General features: G+C 40.7%; 1 protein-coding gene across 1 annotated transcript in view; it reads right to left on the bottom strand.

Moving 5' to 3' along the window:
* The window catches only part of LOC137889095 (histone-lysine N-methyltransferase PRDM16-like), a gene marked incomplete at its 3' end in the record, with an annotated part of 163,271 nt that overhangs the window by 12,503 nt on the left and 132,175 nt on the right, over window positions 1-18,593 (bottom strand). The gene's annotated exons all lie outside the window — the stretch shown is intronic.

The raw sequence follows: 18,593 nt of genomic DNA, 5'->3' as shown, positions 1-18,593 counted from the left end.
TTACTTTTTCGGAGGAAGTTATTGGCAGTCAAAAATACAATTGTTACGGTGCACGGAGATTTTGGGTAAATTGTTTTCATTCATTTGAAATGTACTATTAATACAGTTGGCATACACATGGTTTGTATTAACTTTAGCACTAATTCGGTGGTTGACTAGCAACAGTTAAAGCAAAGACAAAAAACGCTGTGTCTGCAACAAAACAAAGGCAGTGAGGTGCACCTCACGTTTTCAACCTGCAAAATGCGCTCTGTCTGATCAGGGACTAAGAAAGCTGTGAGTCTTTCAGTCAACTTTAAGACACAGAGGCAACGTGTCAGTGAGTGTTGGCCTTGTCAATCCCAACAACAAGAAGAGGAAAGAGGGAAAGGATGAGAAAGGAGGAGGGAGTGGACAAACTGGGGCTTCTTTCACTTGTCTAAAGACTTTCTCCGGCACATATTGATCACCCTTTGTAACCCTTACACCCCCCTGAGACTCCAAGACCGGGTTTCATGTTACCCGCTTCAACGGAGAATGAAGAAGGATGGAGGTAGAGGTGAAGGAGGAAGAGGAGGAGAAGAGATGAGGGGTTTATTGTGGAGCACAAAGTGAGGGGAAAACCAGGAAGGAGTAACAATGCTTTATGCCTAAAATCTCAATGTTCCCACAATTGTAAATTCTGAATCATGACAATGAGAGAATGAGAATGAACACAAGTCCTCAAATTTGCCAAAAGGAACAGATATTAGACAACTATTGCAGACTGCAAAAGAGACAGCATACCTTTTAAAGGCCAAACATAGTTTCTACTCTTTGCTCCTTTGAGTGCATTTGTGTGTGTATTGGTATGTGAGTGTGATGGACTTCGGCGGTTCCGTAAATCTGGGGGCAGCTCGACTGAAACCCCAAGGCCCACCCTCTCTACCAAGCTGGGGGTGAAGCTCCGATTTCGCCGCAGCACCGCATGTGATACTGAGCCTGCGTGAATCCTCAGGGGAGAACTGGCTTGAGACAGAGCAACTCCTCTAATTACAACTCCCAATCAGCCGGCCCTGCGTTCAGAGCTGACCTCTAGCTTGACTCTCTGCGTTCCTAATCACAGTCAAATGTCTGCTGTAGGAAATTGAGGTGTGATGGAGAAGAACCAACAAACTATCTGACGTTTTTAGATGTACAAAGTTCATGAACCTGTCTAACTGGCTGCTTTTCTAAAGGCATGTTCATGTTTTTTTTTTTCCCAGCTCATAAAGTGTGAATGGTCATGTTCTTGTTGTTTGGGTGAGCGCTTGCAGAAGGTGTATTTTTGTGGGTGGGGGTGCAGGTGCCAAGTTTGGTGAGTAAATATGTAAAGGGTCTGGTTGGAGGTGTGGAAGAACTGCCATGTGCGCGTTTGTACAAATACTGCAACCGTTTCAGGCAAATGCATGTGCGCTTAGTTGAGTTAACATCTAGAAGTAACAGAAATGTTTCTACTTTTGAGCCAAGGTGTGAGTTTATTTTCCTCACTAAATGTGCCTGTTGTAGAATAACAAAGCCTGTTAGGGCATAGGTTAAAAATAATCAAAACCGTAATTTTTGTTTTGAAACCCTGTTCCACAATTAAAAAAACTGTGGCTACTACTTATGTTAATGTATTTGCTGATTGTGAGAGTGGGACCGTTAGTACATATCAGTTCCTGATATGTATTTTCTGTAATTCACACTGAGATATTCAGAAGCAAATAATGAGATAATGTCCACTGGAAAAGCTTCTAAATAAAATCGGAATCTGCTTCCAGTTTACAATTTAAACAATCTGCTTGATTGAATCCAGGTCTTTATTTTATGTGTGAAAACAGTCACTGAAAACTAACCAGGCATACCCCCTCCTAACACCTACTACTCCACCCAATATCTTTTCTGGAGTCAGAGTGCACTTGTCACGTTACTGCCGGGGAGCTGCGACAGGTATTGTACATGTTTTATGAACACATGGAGAAAAACTAAAATCCAGGTGGTGTCAAGGTGGGATTTTTTCTTTTTTTAGGAGGAATAGGTGTGCGAAGGGAGGTAGGGAAGCCCAACAGTGCACAGACTGACCCACACATGTATGAATACTACCATGGGCATGGTAGTATTTATGCACATGCATTTTGGCTACCCCCTCCTCCTACACACACACTAAAGGTTCTGATCAGAGGCGAGCTGCAGACCTGCGTGCTGTGTGTTTTTGTATGTGAACATTTGTGTGTGTGTGTGTGTGTGTGTGTGTGTGTGTGTGTGTGTGTGTGTGTGTTGTCTGGGAGGCCTGCTAACACCCTGTCTCCGGGTGGAAGCCTGATTTATAAGGCTTCAAATGAGGTGCAACAGAGAAGGAGAGCCAGAACAAGCCCACGGCTGATTGTTTGTTTATTTACCTTTCTTTTTAATTTTCCCCCCTCCCTACGTCACGGGGGGAGGAGGACCCGGGTGGAAACCATCAGCTCCACGAGCAAAGGAAAGGGTTTCAACAAAACAAAGCAAACCAGGCAGATTTTCCCTTAGGTTTTCTCTCCTCCTTCAGATCAGAGGCTAGAAACAGGAACTGTTATACAAAAGATATGAGGAATGCTGCATTATATATATGAAATTATTTTCATATATATAATGCTGTAACAACTAATGTCTATAACCACCTTGCATTGACACATTCTCATTCTGTTCATTTGGGCATAACAATGCCAATTTACTGATCTCCTGCATCCGACGACCTCCTTCCTCTCAACAATTAAAGGGTATTTTGGATCTCTTTTGTAGTTTTGGAGATCATTCTTATCAGAAATAACAAAATTGACCACGGTAATTGCTGCATATGGCAGAATTGTTAAAAATATGTTTGATAGGGCAATAAACACCAGCAATCAGACAATCAAACCAGTTTAAACAAACCCCAAAGTAAGCCAAAGGAAATGAAGGTCAACATTAAAGATATTACCCAAACTGCCCATTGTAAACATCCATCACATTTCCTGGTTCAATGTTGACCTACTGAACTTGCTGTAGTTGTGAGCGCACAGTTTCCTTGTGTGCAGAGGGATTATTGTCAATATTTCAGGAGAGTTCACTTTTGGTTTTACCTCACCAGAGAGTGTAATGTTATTATAACTGATACAAATGATGTCAAAATCCATGAAAGTAAAATCAAAGTAGTACTAATTGAAGAGAATTATCCTTTAAGGCCAGTAAAGAGAAGAAAACAGTCCCACTTAACTTAATTATTCCTACTTTCATTCACTTCTAAATCACTGATTTTCTACACAAAAAACACATTTTAACCTATTTTTTTGATTCAACAGCATCAAAAAATGATTCATATGGGAGCACACACACACACACACACACACACACACACACACACACACACACACACACACACACACACACACGTACCAACACGTGCATGCGCACAGAGACACAATGAGACTTCAGTGAAAGAGAAGCGGCCCTGAGTGGAGAGGATGCAGAGTAAACTCCACAGGAAGCTCTGATAAGAGCACAACACTTATATCGCTCCTCACAACACAAAGGGGAACCTTTGACAGCTAGGAACCTTTAATGGATGTCTCGGCATGCCCTCTCCACCGCCAGTTATATCTGATGGATGTGTGTGGCGTGCAGGGCTGAATTAATAGAGGAAAGTTGCTTGTACGGATAGACGTTGGTGACAAGGCACATATTATTTTTTGTTTGACGGAGGGCAGAAAATGGAAAAGGCAGCTCGGAGCGCAGTGGTAGTTGTGATTTTGATGTGAGACGGAGATAGAAGCAGACATACTGTATATGTTATTGTGTGTCTCTCAAAAATATTTTTATGAAGTGTGATCTTAGTGCTTTGTTGCACTGCCCCGGGTTTCAATGTGTGAACACACCCATCTTCGCGTGTATTTCTATATGTGCCTGTGATAGTTTCAAAACTCTTAAATTGTAACAACTTAATTTTGACTTGTCTATATATGTTTTCCATGTTGGAAAATAAACAAAAGTTGCTGGTTTTTGTATTAAATGCTTCATTCGATTGATAAATCAGTGATCAGTAGCGATATTGCTTTGCCTTTTTCACATCAGAGGATATCAAGACGAGCAACAATGGCCATCCATCTATGTGAAAGTCCAACGAGCATGCCCGTGTTGGATTTAGGTAGTCAAGTGTAATCACACAAAGAACATAGAAAAGGAGACTGTTTTTGCAACCAAAGTTTGCTGAAACATGTCTCTGCATTGAAGATTGTTGCGGCCTGTGGAAAACAGGAAAACAGCCCTGTGATAATGTAAAGAGAAAGCTGACTCTCCCCTGGTTCACCTACTCATGTTCTGTAGAAGTGGCCACCGAATTAAAAAAGGTTGTTTCAAACAGAAAGAGGAGAGAACAAGGGACAGATTGCCTTTCATTATGGCTCTGGTTTTTAATCTATCTAGTACAAGAATATGTGAAAATGTAGAGAAAGACAAGGGGGGGTTGCATGCACTTCTCCTTGAAGCAGCTAGGGGGTAGCCTGGAGTGATATCTCTCCAGGTAGAAGAGCATAAATTGAAATTAAACTCCCCTTCCCTCTATGCAGCTGTACAAAATACAATATAAAAATGGTGATCAGAGTAAGACTTACATGCACGCACAAACACACGCTTTGTTTCACTCTGACGAGAGGGCCAGTCATGGAAACAGAGCATTGACAGTGACAGATTGAGTGGCTGTGAAGTGGGCAGCGGAGCTGGTTGTTAGATGTGTTGCAAATTAAGGTGCAGGAAGACTAACAAGACATAAAGAAGTGTGTGTGAGAGTGTGTATCCTTTCTGGAAAAGGGTCTGTTTCCAATTGGGAGGTCCCTTAACTTGCTCACACACACACACACACACACACACACACACACACACACACACACACACACACACACACACACACACACACACACACACACACACAGACACTTACACACACAGGCGGACTAATAAAGCGGCTGAAAGATTACAGATCCTCACAGCCTTCCATGTGTTTGTGCACATTCACATGTATGTGTATGCGGGCCTGGCCTGTGCATGGTGGATGGGGGCCTGCAGAGATGACCCTACCCTGCCACATCACTCAACAGTCTAAATGAGTGTGTGTCTGTCCACATTTGTGTGTGAGTGTGTATGTGGAGGTGAGAGGTGGACATGCACGCAAGGCGTCCTGTCAGTATACCCTCTCTTAATTCAGGAAGGAAAAAGACAGAGAATAAAAGATGGAAAGAAATAGAGAGAAAGAGATTAGTCATATTCTATTAACTTCAGCCCACTCTGGGTGACGATGGAGGGTGCGGGTGGGTGGGGGTTGTGAAGAGTAAGATGAAAGAGGAAAGTTGCTATCGCAAAACTGATTAAAGTGTCTAACTCTTAGTTTATTTTTGTACTCAGATGTCAACAAAATTGCCTCTTATTCCTTTGTCTGTTAATGAAATTTGTTGACAACTTTATTTGGACTGTGTCATTTTTACCTACAAACAACAAATCTCCCATATTGCGCCAACTTTTTTCCAATGTTGAGTTTTTTCATTTCTAAAAACTCAACATTTTGAGCCAATAGAAAACATCATGCAAAATACATGCAAGTCTGCTACACATGCACATTGTTCCAGAATGTAAAAAATTGCTAAACTGATCTAAAACCACACACCAGAACAGATGCAGGAGAGTCGATATATTTCTTGTTACGGTTTCAGCTAATTTCAGTTAATTCAAAACCAAAATATATAGTCAACATTTGTCAATCCAGCGAAATTCAGCACTGTTCTGATAGTGAAGTTGACAGTATTTGTTAAGCAAAACTCATTCATTTAACTTGTCCATATTTTCCCAGCCATGAGAGTCCTTCTCTTGATACTCTAAATCTTCCTTTTCCTATCTTTGTGTCACCACCACAACGTCTCTTCAATGAAAATACACCAAATCACCTGCACACTATCTAGGACCAAAAGTAACTGTCTAATGTAGAAGCCAAGAATTTGTTTGTCCAACTAAATTCAAATATTATTCAAATATTATTCAAATGTGTTCTTCAAACACCTTAAAGGAGCAAAGTGTAATACGTGGTCACATTCTCCCAACAACATTTCATCTCTACCACTGGGTCCATACACACAGTCAAGCAGTCATCAGTCATAGATTTAAAAATAAAAAAAGCCAACTACTAACTAACAGAAGAAGAATATGCAATATTCAACCAAATTGTTGAAACCATGATAGCTGGTCAAAATAACACAGCTATCTTATAATTGTCTCGTGTGGCCTATAGTTTATAGTTAGCCATCTATGTGTTTGGTACGATGTCTGGTTTGTGTAGGATTTTTCAACTATTCAAACTATCAAAACATACACCGACCGTGTACCTAAAATGTGATTAACAAGCACTCAGGAGAGCTCTTCTTCTTGTGTGCAGACTGGACGCTACAGAGACTCACTATTGCCTCTAAAGGTACAAGTTTCATACACATTAACACAATAAAAAGATGTCTTTGACATAACGTCAAAGCTGTAAGTTAAAAATGTTAGATAATGCGAGAAGACATATTCTTAGCAATTGTGCTGACAATGTGGCTTTTATTAAGACACACGTTTGATCATTTAAACAAAACAACTGGAATCTTTAAATTAATCCTTTGATTGAAATGAACTATTTCTAGGAAAAATGTGTTGAGTCCAAATGAAGACAATCAGTAGCAGAGCCAAAGTGTTTCATCAAGAGGAGCCATACTGTGAGTATGGATTGGACCTTTAAAAATAAAGTGTGTGTACGTGTGTGTGCATGTGTGTGTATGTGTGTGTATGTGTGTGTGTGCGTAAGGCCAATTACTGATGCTGGTAATAGTACACCTGTGTAGCTATGTCTGGCAGTCTAATGACAGCTAAAGAGGAAACAGGCTGTAAATCCAAACACACACACACACACACACACACACACACACACACACACACACACACACACACACACACACATACACACAGACATCCTTTTATCGAGACAAGTTTGTTTTTGTCAAAGGCACAAGCGAATACTACTGTAAAAATGTGTGTCTGTACTGTGTGTGAGCATTAGTTGTATCACTAGTAATATGTATGCAAGGTGTTGGAGTGTGTGTTCACTGTGTGTGAGTGGATGTGTGATGTGTGTGAAGGTGAGTGAAGGCGTGTTAAATGTGACCCATTTTATCTGGGCCGGGCAGCCATCGACATAATTAAAAACCAGGCAGGCAGGCCGAGGAGGGCCTGGGGCCTTGTAAAAGCCATCTGGGTTGTAGAGTATGTATGTGTGTGTGTGTGTGTGTGTGTGTGTGTGTGTGTGTGTGTGTGTGTGTGTGTGTGTGTCTGTCTACATGCATTGTGAGTGTCAGAATGTGGCCCGGCTCACTAATGACCCAACTTGCTTCTCTTAAATCAGCGTCTCTGCAGTCGCCGTCACAGAGCTATCATTTGTGGTGAGTGTGCATGTGCCACACTTAAAAACAGCATGTGAAAAGTTCCAGTGTCCATCTCCCACACTCACAAAATCATTGTAAAGTCAAATCTCATTTTGTTTGAGTTTGACCCAGCTGACTTTTCCCTTAAGTGAGACTTGAATAACAGTTCTCTTGCAGGTGGGAAATTGAGGCTAGATATGGGGATTTATGATAATGATTTCATTTGAGAATTGTTGAATAAAAAAAGCTTTACCTTTAGTTAGCACCTCTTTACTAAATATTATCAATCTGTTTTTACTAACTGACCATGTACCACAGTCCTTCAAAGTAGCTGTAATCAAACCTCTTCTTAAGAAGCTCACTCTTGATCCAGAGGTGTTGGCTAACTAACTATAACCTCCCTTTCCTTTCTAGGATCCTTGGGAAATCAGTCACAAATCAGTTGTGGGACTTTCTATATAACAATAGTTTATTTGAGGATCTTAGCACAAAGACAGCTCTGTTGAAAATTACTAATGACCTTCTAATTGCATTAGACAAAGGACTTGTCTCCATACTTGTCTTCTTAGACCTTAGTCCTGCATTCAACATCATTGATCATCACATCCTATTACAGAGACTAGAACGCTGATTTGCATTAAAGGAACCTTACTAAGCTGGTTTATTTATCAGATTGATCCATATTGTTTGTATATGGAAATGATGAAATCCTCCATGCACACCAAAGTAAGTCACGGAGTTCCACAAGGTTCTGTGCTTGGACCAATTTTATTCACTTTATATATGCTTCCTTTGGGCAATATTATCAGAAAACACATAAACCTTTATTGTTATGCAGATGATACCCAATTCTATCTATCGATCAAGCCAGACGAAACCAACCAGTTTGCTTTAAGGACATACAAACCTGGATGACTTGCAACTTCCTGATGTTAAACTCAGACAAAACTGAAGTTATTCTACTAGGCCCAGAAATCCCCCAAAATCAATTATCTAGTGATATAATTTCTCTAGATGACATTGACAGGAGTTATCTTTGATCAGGATATGTCCTTTAACTCGTAACATTGCAAAAATCCGGCACATCCTGTCTCAAAGCGATGCAGAAAAATGTGTTCACGCATTTGATACTTCTAGACCAAATCACTGTAATTCCTTATTATTAGGCTGCTTTAATAAGTCTCTTAAATCTCTCCAGTTGATCCAGAATGCTGCAGAACGTGCACTAACAAAAACTAAGAAAACAGATCATATTACTCCTGTATTAGCTTCTCTGCACTGGCTCCCTGTAAAATCAAGAATTACATTTAAAATCCTTCTCCTCACCTAAGCCCTACTTGGTCAGGCACCATCATATCTTAAGGAGCTTATAGTACCCTAATACCCCACTAGAGAGCTGCACTCCCTGAATTCAGGGTTATTTGTGGTTCCTACAGTCTCCAAAAGTAGGATGGGAGACAGAGCTTTCTGTTATCAAGCTCCTCTTCTGTGGAACCAGCTCCCAGTTTGAGTCCGGTGGGGGGGGGGCAGACACTCACCACATTTAAGAGTATGCTTAAGACTTTTCTTTTTGATAATGCTTATTAGGGCTGGCTCAGGTTAATAGTCAGGGCTGGCTCAGGTTTGCCTTGAACAAGCTTTTCATGTGTGTAACCAGTGACTATGTATTTGTGTTTATATATTATATATATATTTACACTGTGTTATTTTTAGCATCACGCCACCATGTCCACTTCCACACCCCCTGCAGTTCATCTGAATGAGCAGATTGCCATGTGCTGGGTTGCCCGGATAGTGTAACTTTAAACAGGAAGTGTGCACACTTTAAAAGAAGAGAGGCAGTGAGTTTTCAGGCTGGACCTCGTTAATGAAATGGCTTTGTGTTATTTACAGCCCCTTGTTAAAAGGCTGGATGAGTGTGTGTAAGTGTGTCTGTATATGTGCATGCCATCTTATATGTGTTGTGTGTACGTGGAAGTGTGTGTGCTTATGTGTCTTTTTGCCTGTGTACATGTGTGTTTTTTATGTATATGTGATGTGTTACAAGTGTACATGTGTGTGTGTGTGTGCACAGAGGTTACCATCATGCTATGTCTGTTCTACTGTCGGACAGCCTTTTACAGGCCGAGCTTTATGATATGTATTTAGGGCAATTAGTGAGCAGATATATTGGCTCATTATAGTGAAGCAGGTGCAGTGTATATGGGGAAATATATGAACAGTACATCGGGGTCACACACTCTGTCTGTGCAGTCTGAAGGCTAACAGCTAGACTTATGTGTGTGACAAACAGGAGCACACATATTGAACTCAGTAAGAGCCAGACTGAGGAAACATTTTCTCATACTGGCCTCTGTCAAAGAAATCATACGATCCATAAAGAACATTTATCTCATTTTAAAATAATTGTTAACAGGCTCAAGAGGAGAACAAAGTGAGTAAAATGGTTGAATATTAACTGAGAAGGAGGCAGAGTTAGTAAAGTATGTGTTTATTGGCTGAAAGAAACGCACAGTGAGCAAAGTGGTTGTTTATTGGCTACAGGGACAAACGTTTGATGGTGCTGCTGAGCTGGTCTCCAGAGTCCACACACACACAGACACACATAAACCTACAAACACAAATGTGTATACTGAATTACTACATGTACAGCCACTATATATAGGGTTTTTATGAGAATATAATAATGTTTTTTCATGAGTCCTTCATTGCAAGACTAAGGAACAATCCCAGTGAAACCCATTCATGGGTTCCATGTCAGAGGCGCCAAAGTTTGAAAGTATTTTGTGTGGATGTGTGTGTGCATGTGTGTGTGAATGAGTTTACATAATTGTAGTGCACACTTTTTGTATTTTTTACTGTTGCAGTGTGCTTCAAACCAAGAATCAATACATTTCAACAAGCCATTCTGGAATTTAAAACCTGAAATATTTACAATTTGCAATGAAACATCAAAATATGGATCTCAAAATATAAGCATGTAATGCATATCAACTATTAATGCTTTCTTTTTCCTAAGTTCTCAAATAGTTGAAATAATATGGGTATATAAAATAAAACTTCCTGTGCTCAAGCAAAGCAACTAAATCAATCAGGTCTAATGCATCTATGCCAAGAAAAAGGGCAATTATAATGAGGAGAGGAAGCTTGTATTCAACACTGACAAAACTTGACCTCCACTCTATCGACTTACATCGGAAGTGAAACACAAAATAGGACAATTCCTGGAACTGTGCAAACACAAATAGGGAAGTGGTGCTTGGTACAAATTTATAGAGCACATAACACCATCAATTATTTATTAACACCCAAATAAAGGAATACTTCCTTCAATAACACTTGTTTCTGTAGTACAATGGAGAATGATGAAGGAAGAGAGAAGCAGATAATTAGAGGCATAGAAACGCAGTGAAAAACTATTCATTTACAATCATATTTCCAGTGTTCTAAACCAGACAACAGGGGTTTTCAACATGAACAGAAAGAGACTTTTTCCCTCTACATGTCAGTTCCTGCTCAGTATCAAATCAACGTTGGCCTCATTTAACCAATCAAACTCATTCCTTGAATCTCAGAGAAAGCGATCGACACAAAACAGAGGATGTCTCCATCCATCTCCTTTAAATTTCATAATTTGGTGGAATGTCATTTGGTCCCCGCGTTGTAGAAAGTTGCAGCGTCAGGACAGCAGAGAGCCAAGAAGATACAAAGTGTTCAGTACACTTTTAAGCTGGCATTTAAACTGGAAAGAGCACCAGAAAGAGATGGATAGATACTCGCAGATTCTTCTTTTGGTCATTTTGTCTTCCTCAGTTAATCTCACATCATCATCACCCATACCTCATCAGGGCTTTTGCAGGAGGTTTGAATTTGAGAGCTCAAATTGCCAAAAAAATGCATTGTGAAGTAAAGTGGTGCCGGAAAAAAGCAGCAGCTGGCCAGGACAGCATGTGGCAGAACCCCTGTGTGGCTGCAGGCCTGGGACTTATTGGAACCATCTGAGCAGAACCCTTGTTTACTCTAACAACCAGACTCCACTTTCTCCTCTCACCACCTCCTCTGTCCTCCTCCAACTTCACCTGTAGCGAGTGGCCAGGATTTATTCCCCAGTCTGATGACGCAAAATAAAGCATTTACTCCAGAATCAAACATTTAGAAAAATATAACATAAATGTGACAGCACTTTATATTGTCTTGTCCATTTCTGCGGGTGAAGAAGAACCTTGTTTTAAACTGTGTTATAAGTGGGATAACTGAACATGTTAAGGGCTGACATCTCACAAAGGTTACTGTAGACTTACTAGCAGAAACTTGCTAGCCTTGCAACATTTGTGCTATAAACAACCATGATACAACCTTAACCTTAAAGTTTAAAGGCTCCCTCTGTAATACAAGGGCTCACTCAATACAAAAATGAAATATGCTGCTCTGAAAATATAAATATCTAGTCCTTGCATATAATAAAAACTCAACCTAATCCAGACAAAAAAACACAGTGCTATATTCAGAACAAATGGTATCAGAAAAAAACAAAGGGAAAGGCATTAACATGGATATGAGAGATCTAAAGAGAAGCTATTTGTTCAAAATGTTTTTACCCTTTTATAAATATTTGTTAAATGTACAAATAATACTGCTGTAGATACATTAAAACAACAGGTGAAATGCAAAAAGAAAGACAGCCTTATTGATTATTGATGTTGCACTTTATTGTACCCCTTACATGTATTTAAAAAGTCCACCCCTCTTCTACTTTTTTGTAACAGAGGAAAGTAAAGAAAAATAAATAAAAGACACTAACTCTTGACTGCTCTATCAGGCGGATGTGAGGAGGGGTGCTCTGCCCAGAAGGATTAGCTGTAGCCACAAAGGCATGCGTGATGCTATGAGACGTGTTACTCTCCTCGAACAGGATTAGAAGAATATCTGGCTATTCTCATCTCAACCAAAGGATAATTTAATGCGTGTGTTCTCATCTGTGCTCTGTGTGTGGCTGCTGAACTTAGGTCTGTCTATCTGAGTGTGCCTCTATGTCTGTCTACACACATGTAGGCCTGGCCCTCCCCTCCGCTGCCCTACTGGGGCTGAGACTAGCCAGGACAGGAGGACCAATAAAACTTACTCTTCGAGTGTTGGGCCTGCTGGAGAGAAGCAGAGGAAAAGACCTATTTCACTGTTGTGTAAACCATTGTTTCATTTCCACACTTCTCTTTCCCTCAATCTGCTCTGATATTTCACAGGGTTTTTGGCCCCAGTTCAAGTGTGAACACAATACAGCTATTGAGATCATGGCTCGCACCTCCTGGCCTGTGCCGGGCTCAGCACTCGCTTTAGAGCTACCACCTCATGCTCAAACCTCTATAACTACTTTCTTTCCTTTCCTCAATTTTTTAAGTCAGGATGCTGCACAGACAGACTCGCCACAACCCAGTGCCCCATCCCCCTTCTCGTCATCTTAAGCCCTCACCCTAACTCTTGCTCTGGAGGGCCCCAATGTGCAGGTAATGGATCCCGCTTGACCACCTCCACCAAGAGGCCCATATATCCAACTTTTAATTAAGAACGCTCATCCCCTCTCCTGAGAGAGAGGGAAACGGTAGAAAGGGCTGGGGGTAGCAGTGAGTGAGTGTATCATGTGTGTGTATGTGTATGTTGCAGAAGAGCCCTGCAGCCATCTGGTTTTTGTTAGACACAATATTAAGAGTGTGTCTGTGGCCAAGGCCTGGCTGATGGCTATCAATCTGCCCTTTAATGTATGACGGGATATATGGAGGGATGGATGGATATGGGCCCCCCTCAGAGAAGCTAATGGTTAAACGGGCGCATTAAGGTGATTGAGGCCTATGGTGGAGATGGGGCCCATTGTGGAGCTGCACAGGGAGGCTGGAGTGCCTTGCTATTTCCTATGGCTGAAGTGTTAAACAACAAGAAATCTCCGGGAAAACATAAATTATTAGTCAATTAAATGATTGTATTGATTAATTGTTTGACTTTAGGTAAGTGTAAATGGCATTTGTTACAAATATGTTACATTTTTCTAGACTATATAGTTAATAAAAAAAATAGAATGGTCAATATATTGATATAATTATTCATTTTAAAACAGACAAATAGTAATCAGCAATCATACATGACAATGATCTGTGTGGGCTTTTAATTTGTGAAAGAAAAAAGGAGGAGGAGGAGAGGCGGTAAGGACAAAGAGAGATAAATGAGGAGGAGGAGCAGCTGTTGACACAAGCCTTCTACCCCTGTCAGATAAGAGATAACTGGGCTGCCAGTGTTTAGACGCACCATTAGTAGTGTCATCAATCACACACACACACACACACACACACACACACACACACACACACACACACACATTCACACACAGAGACACAGAAACATCCACACAGAGTGAGGAGACGGAAGAGGATTACTGGGTGTGACACAACATATTGCTCTATTAATGCTTCAAGCATGTCAGACTACATCCTTTTCTTTACAGCTCATCAAGCACACGCACACACACACACACACACACACACACACACACACACACTGTCGGTAGCTGCTGGTGAGCTTTCAATTCCATTCATCTGCACTGCACAACACAGGCAACGGGAATACAGTAAATATGTGTGTTTGCAATTGTATACAGTACATATGCACATAATACAACGTATAGTTGTATATTATTTATTTCTGTGCAGGACAAATAAGTGATATCAGAGCGACAGCATGCAGTCACAGTTAGATATGCAGAGTTGGGCTGGTTACAGAGGGGTCATGAAGGACAGAGAAAGGGCGCAATTCCAACTTTAACTCCCACCTGGAAACTTCTCATTAAAACTCAAAAGGCCCACGGCATCCAAGTCGCCATTAAAGTCACACTAACAAATAACAATGACTTTCAAGCTATCCTTTGATTAATAATGGCGTCACTATAACTTAGTTGAGGCTTTGCAAAGACCAACAAAAACTTTTTAGATTGGTCCTGGGCTCCCCATGGTCACAGTAAAAGCTAAGGCATAATTTGGCCATTCACTAACACCGCTTGGAGAACGCTTCCCTCAAGGAACACAATCAGGCATAATTGGCCAATCAACATCGGGAACAAACACAACAATATACCTCACACGGTGAGGCTGTTGGATACTGTCATGTGGACAAGACGTCAAACATAAAAATAAAGAGGAAAAGGACACAACACGGTATTACTGTTATTCTCTTGACAATACACATTGGGCTGTTTGAAGGTTGGTTGATTAAAAATACATGCAATGTATTTTGTTTATAAAGCCACTCAGATATATGTACATTAAAGGGATCATAGCAAGAACCAAAACTTTACATTGCTGACACATGACAAATCCTTTTTGTTTGCACTGATGTTAACACTTTTCAACTGCATTTGATAATAACTAGTTGTAGTCTTGCGTTAATCTATGTATTCAACAACCTAGTAATCAACTTGAAAGTGACAACAGATTACAACATGTTTTGATTTTTAATGGTGATGTGACGCTTTTCTATCAGTAATAATGCCTTTAATTTGACCTTTTACAGTTTATTAGAAGACAAAATAATGTCCACTCAGCCACAGACTGTAAAAACGTGATGGAACTAGTGTAACAATTTCAAATAAATTCTTACTATTGGGTAAAAAAAACTAATCAATTTTGATGATTATCAAGTTTTTATGTTCATATGAGGAACCAGTCAAGCAGCTACTTCGAAAACCTGCAAAATAAAACTCTATGGTTCTTTTTTTTTTTTCTTTTTTTTTTTTAACCAAGTCCCTGAAATGTTGTACATTTTGAGGTACAGGGTTTTCACCCAACACATGAATAAAACGGATGACCAGTGAATAGAAGCTGATCTATGAGGCTTTTTGAGTATGATCAATAACACTGGGGACACTTAAGGTGCTGCTTGTCATCCATCGCTCAGCACTTAGACATCATTATCTATTATTGACCAACTATCGATCAGTTCAGCCAAAAGGAGTCAATACAACCATAGCCGTCTTAATTTGATAGACTTTTTTTAAAGCCAATAGAAGATATTTTATTTAGATGATATGGAAGAACAGGGTAAGCTCATTCTGAAGGTAGCCAAAAAAACATTTCCGTCAGTTACAGCAACTGTGTTTGTCTTTTCTAACTCTTTGCATTTGTTTTGACAATCTTTCAGTACTTGAAGGCATCATGAACATGTATTTGTACATGCACACAATAAAATGAACGTAATGGAATTAATTTATGTACAAATTCTGCATGTGTTTGTAGGCCTGTGTGTGTGTGTGTGTGTGTGTGTGTGTGTGTGTGTGTGTGTGTGTGTGTGTGTGTTTGTGTCTATGTACAGTATATCTCCATTAATGTGGGCTGAGCTTGTTAGTTGTACTAATTACTCCAAACAGCACAATAGATCTTTTTAGCCTTAGGGGCGTATTCACTATGACCTCCCCGTGTGCTGGAGCTCAGTGGTCCTTGGGGGTATATAGGAAGTAAACATGTTGACTACACCTCTACCCCACCATACCACCATCCATTTACTTCCACACACGTGCAATTAACGAGCCACTCGCTAATTTGGGATTGGTTCATATATGTAAATGAAAGGCAAACAAAAGGAGTGGGTGATGGATGACAAGAAAGGGGGCTTGGGAAGGGTCCATGTGGGACACTTAGCACCGCGACACTAATTAAAAAGCCATAGCACTGAGAGCTCTGAGGTAACTCATTAGTCGCAACCTGCTCCCGAGTCACACAGTGCGCTGTGTGACTTGAAGGGCTAATGCTAGGAAAGCCACATAGAGAAAGAGAGAGAGAGAAAAAAAAAAACAGTGAGAGAATGATGGACGTGGGCATTGTGCTCGACTGAAGTGTCCATGTGGGCATATAAGCCCAGCCAAATTAGCTTGGTTGCATTAGCCCTCCTGTGCCATTATCCATTAGTTTAGTGCAGGGGGTAGCAAGCTGAAGAAAGGTTACCATAAGCATGGCAATTAGGGCTATAATAGGATAAACAACAACCTGGCCGATGGAGGGAATGAAGCAGAACACATTGTAGGGAATGATTACAGAGGCCAAGTGCGTGGAGGTGGGTGACTTCAGCTATATTGATCTGTGGCACTGCGGTGAAGGGAGCTGAAAGTGGCACCCACTGAGCCTGCATGGCTTCTCTACCTAGTGGACAATGCAAACAGTGTCCACATGGAAACACAGACATGAACAGATGTGCACAAACTCTTATTCTCTCATACCTGCAAGCACACAAACAAGCACACTATACATGTGATTTGTGTGTACGTGGAATGTAACCTATGTGAGTGGCACCACCACCAGTGGTTGTGCCCATGGTGTGTTTCTCCCCAGCGATTCATTTCATCTGAGTATGAATCGTCACGGTCTTTCCCCTGCTGCTCTTTATAAAACGCAGTCACCTCCTAACATTTACTTCATTGTTTGACAACAAACCTCCAGAAATACCATTTTCATAGGAGGACCAAGAGGAGGAAAAAACAGGAGCCAGAAACAAGTGGGATCAATGGTGCAAAAAATTGTTTTTATCGAATGCTGTGTGGCTCACATTTCCTGCAGACACAGATAAGAGAATGGGAGAGAGCAGACCCTCGTGTGTATTTGTGTGTGTGTGTGTGTGTGTGTGTGTGTGTGTGTGTGGTTGGTTGGGAAAGAGAAAGAGGGGGGCGCGAAAATAAATGAGATTATTGATGTTACATGTCAAATATAATTGCTGAGATTTGAGCAAAGAGGAGGAGAGAGTAGGCTGATGGGCTCGCTGATCCGTGGAACGCTTCATCTAGGAGAAAAGGCCAACAAGTCACAGAATTTGGATTGTAACCTCGGGTGTGTACGTAAGTGTGTGATACTGTGGGGGAATGAGATCGCTTAGTCTTGTTGTAAACTTTTAAACTTTAGTTTCTAGACACACACACACACACACACACACACACACACACACACACACACACACACACACACACACACACACACACACACACACACTGTGTCTGCCTGCATGTCATAATCCCAAAACAAGGCGTCAGAGTCACAGTCTACCAGGTGTAATATGTTTTGATGTTTGCCTGTGTATGTGCTCTCAATTTTTTTCCCCTCTCGGGTCAGACTTTTTGGAAAGTCCCTTCAAATAAAATTCTCTGAGGCCTTAAAACGGGCATGCTCTATCTCCCCTGTGGATTACGTTTTAATAAAAGAAGAGCTGAATGATAACTTGGTATGCCTATGTAGAGTCTAACGGTAGTACATGATTTGATGATGTTCATCATACAGAGCATGGGAATGTAGTAAATCCAATCTGATTTTGAGAAGAAGTCTGATTTGCCATTGGAGGAGTCATTTCAGGTAAATTTCCTGATCAGGTAGGTGAGATTGCGTGTGTGTATTTGTGTGTTTTGAATAGCATTTGATGAAAAGTCCCATAGCTGATGGCTGCAGTCCCAAAGGGAGAGATGTTCAGAAATTGTATGAAATTAAAGATCATCTGCAAGGCCAAATGGACATCTAGCTTGTGTGTGTGTGTGTGTGTGTGTGTGTGTGTGTGTGTGTGTGTGTGTGTGTGTGTGTGTTTTTTATGTGTATCCACTCACAAAGACACATTCAGAGGGCTTATGGCTCCTGGTTTGGGCTTCATAACGGGGTCAGAAATCTCATCTTATTCACAAAACAAATATTCCAATTTTGCAGCACTTTTCAACACTTTCCACTATTTCTGCTCAATTCTAGTGTATATCGTTGCTCTCTCTTTGAGGAAAATCTCCAATCCTGACCTCTTAAAAGGTAACATTTTCCAGTTCAGTGGCCAAGACGGCTCTCTGGCTCGATTATCATTAAAATGTCATTGCAGCATCAACTTCAGGACAATTTCTTCCTTTTAACAGAGATGTGTTAGAAAAAAAGAAATGTGTTTTAATAAAAGTAAGTTATAGAGACATCTGAGAGAATGAGAGCTTTTCCTGACGGCTCAACACAATAGTTTAACCTGCCGCAAGAGAGGCCTGAGCTGTCCACATATACAAAGGATATATGTGAGGATTCATCACAAATATACTGTAACTGTCTCAAAGCGATGTTGTAGCTGCACTGTAGAGCCCATTTTGAAAGAGTAGCAAATGACGACACAGCCACAAATTATATT

This window comes from Cebidichthys violaceus, unplaced genomic scaffold, assembly GCF_023349555.1.
Source record: "Cebidichthys violaceus isolate CVI_PGR_0920_01 unplaced genomic scaffold, fCebVio1.0.p SCAF_6, whole genome shotgun sequence".
Classification (NCBI taxonomy): Eukaryota; Metazoa; Chordata; class Actinopteri; order Perciformes; family Stichaeidae; genus Cebidichthys; species Cebidichthys violaceus.
This window is presented reverse-complemented; position numbering and strand designations above follow the sequence as displayed.